Below are 2,882 nucleotides of genomic sequence, written 5' to 3' on the forward strand. Positions count from 1 at the left end.
GGTTTATTAAACTGAAAAAGTTGCCAAGTTCCCCTTTAAGGGACCCCTTTCCTATCATTTAGTAAACTTAAGACCCGTAAACAAATTACATTTTATGGATATTTCATATAATATTCAAAACTGTATAATGAACTCACTAACTGCAGGAAATTTGTGTAAAACAAGTGATTTGGATAGATTTTGAGCAGATTATTTTCTGTTTAGGGAACTTTATACAATTACCTGTCTGTTTTATATATTTATTTAACAATCATACAGACCAACCAGGCTTCTTTTAGACAAATTCAGTGTTTTCTTGTCCCTGACATAGGTTGGGAACCACTGAACTAGTGAGCAGTGTGTAAAAGTTAACCAAGAAAAGTAATTTTTTTTGCTGCATGGCCGCAACTACCAACAACCTTTGTTGCATGTCATACCCCTCTCCTGTTTCCTGTCCGCCTCTTCACCTGTCACTATCAAATAAAGGAAAAAAATCCCTTAAATAAGCTTAAAAGACAAACAAAAAACAAAAACAATAGGTTCCCAACACTGTTGGTGCTTTAACCCCGAACAATAGACCTGGTTGCTGAATCAGCTCCCGCAGTTCAGAAGACAGACAGCCCTGTTATTTTGATGCTCTGTTCATGTGCACACTCGAACACTGAACCAAGCTCTACGCTGAAGCTGCAGAGAGGAAGTCCAAGGTTTCCATATGAACCAGCATACACTGGGGGGGCAGTTAAAGGAGACTGTCATCACCTACCCCTGGAAGAATCTTCATGTTGTGCAGAGCATTCTGTGCTTCCAAGGCTGATTTGCGAGTATAGTACGTTATAAAACAGCAGCCTGTCGGGGGAATGAAAGACACACCAGTATCACACACCAGACTCAGTTACTGGATTTGGTGTGTAAGCTCAAATATCTGCTACATGGAGGGTATGCACAGCAGTACCACCACTAGGCCAGTATCAATCCAAAAAATGATTAATTATGTACAGTCATTACTGCCAGAATAATAATACACTATAATGTCATGTTAGCCAAATCCATCTAGTTTCTGTGGGGCCACAATATATTTTTTTTAATTTTCTTAAAAGCAAGCAAGTGAATCCCATGACTACTACTCCAATGAAATACTATTGTGTGTGTGTGTGTGTGTGTGCGTGTGTTAGGCTGACCTTTGCTCTGTGGTGGATTCTGGCTGCGGTCTCGGAGAACATTAATCTCATAGACTGCTCCGTAAGGTTCAAATAGCTCACGAAGCTGCTCCTCAGACCAGGACCGCGGGATCTGTCCCACAAACATCTTAATGGCATCAACATCTGGTTGGTCGGGGTGGTCCAAAGATCCATTCATCTTCTTCCCACTACAAAGACAGATACCAGCACATTAGTTAGAGGCTAGAAACACACGTTGATTTCTTATTCTTATAACTGCAACAATTCAACAACAGCGTGCTGGGTTCATTTGTAAAGTAGCTCATTTTTCCAGTGAAAATAATGACCAAGAGAAAGAGATCCATATGGAGGAAAGTGTTTTATTTTCTTTATTTATGATGCTGAATATGTATAAAAATAAAAAATAATTCTGACCCGCTGAGTGACCGTATAATTAAATATGAATCATTTGCTTCCTTATAAGTTCTTGTTTAAATCACAAATTTTAAGATAGGAGAGGAAAAAAAAATAAAAATAAAAATTGATTTACAGAACAAAATATTAGTAGTATTCCAAGATATCACAATATACTGAATCGTACCCACCGTATCATATTGCCAGATTCTTGCCAATACACAACCCCACTTCTCTCACAAGTTCACAACAAACCCGATAAACATACAAGTTATCCATAAGGACACTTAGGCTGTGAGTGTATTCAGGTTCTTGACTTAAACGTACTAATACCAACCCCACTACAAGTAAAAGTTCTGCATTCTAAACCTTACTAAGCTACTTAAGTAAAAGTAAACTATTATAGCAAAATGTCCTAAAATGCAGTCAGTGTTGCTGCATTAATGTGTATGTTGCATTTTACTGCTGTGGATGTTTATAACTGCGCTCATTTGAACTTCTTTATATACTGTTGGTAGTTTAAACTACAGGAATGCATCATATTCTGTGAGATCATCATATGTTTGTAAAAGTCAACTTTTCACGAAAAACAGACCAGACCTGTTTTCAGCTTTGTGACAATGCATTATCCAGCTAATCAAAGAGGCTTTTTAAATAGTTTATATAGTTTAAGAAGAGTATTTTCACAACCCATAAAAGGACATTTCATTTTTCCAATTATCAAAAACATTCAAAATCACTACATCTGTAAATACACGGTTTTCAGTGGACAGGACAAAGGCAGCATACAGATAAAAACTCCCCTTCCCCTCAGAAAATGTGAATGATCAGACGTACAATAACTAATTATTATGAATAATAATTAATATTATGTATGTATTAATTAAATGTTTGTACTCATTGACCGATAATATGTCGTCCACCAATTTATCTGGCATCCCTCGATGTAAAAACAGGTGTTCTTAAAGGTGTCCTTTGCCTTGTTAAATCTACTAGGAATTATTTGCTGAAAAATTTCATTGGTCAATTCTGCTCCCAAAATTAAATTATTTTATGATAGCTAAGAGGCAGACATGAAGTGTGTGTGTGTGTGTGTGGGGGGGGGGGGGGTTATGAACTGATGCAACAGGTCCCCTGCTGAGAAAATTATAATTAGGTTGACAAACATTTAGCTTGGATTGGTCGATTTTTTGTAACCGTGGGAGGAAGAACTAGTTCTGGGAAGCGATGGGAACGTGTTTAGCAGTTTTCAGGCAGCTGAAAGTAATGTGAAGATGTACTTTTGATTTAATTTTAACACAAAGAAAACCTGGATTTTGAATTTTGTGGGAG

The 2,882-nt window shown here is 37.2% G+C and overlaps 1 protein-coding gene across 1 annotated transcript in view; it reads left to right on the forward strand.

The window, feature by feature from the left end:
* celf1 (cugbp, Elav-like family member 1) overlaps nt 1-2,882 on the forward strand; it is a gene marked incomplete in the record, with an annotated part of 23,575 nt that overhangs the window by 4,949 nt on the left and 15,744 nt on the right.

This window comes from Morone saxatilis, unplaced genomic scaffold, assembly GCF_004916995.1.
Source record: "Morone saxatilis isolate NCDOM2014 unplaced genomic scaffold, NCSU_SB_2.0 Contig11, whole genome shotgun sequence".
In the NCBI taxonomy this organism is placed as follows: domain Eukaryota; kingdom Metazoa; phylum Chordata; class Actinopteri; family Moronidae; genus Morone; species Morone saxatilis.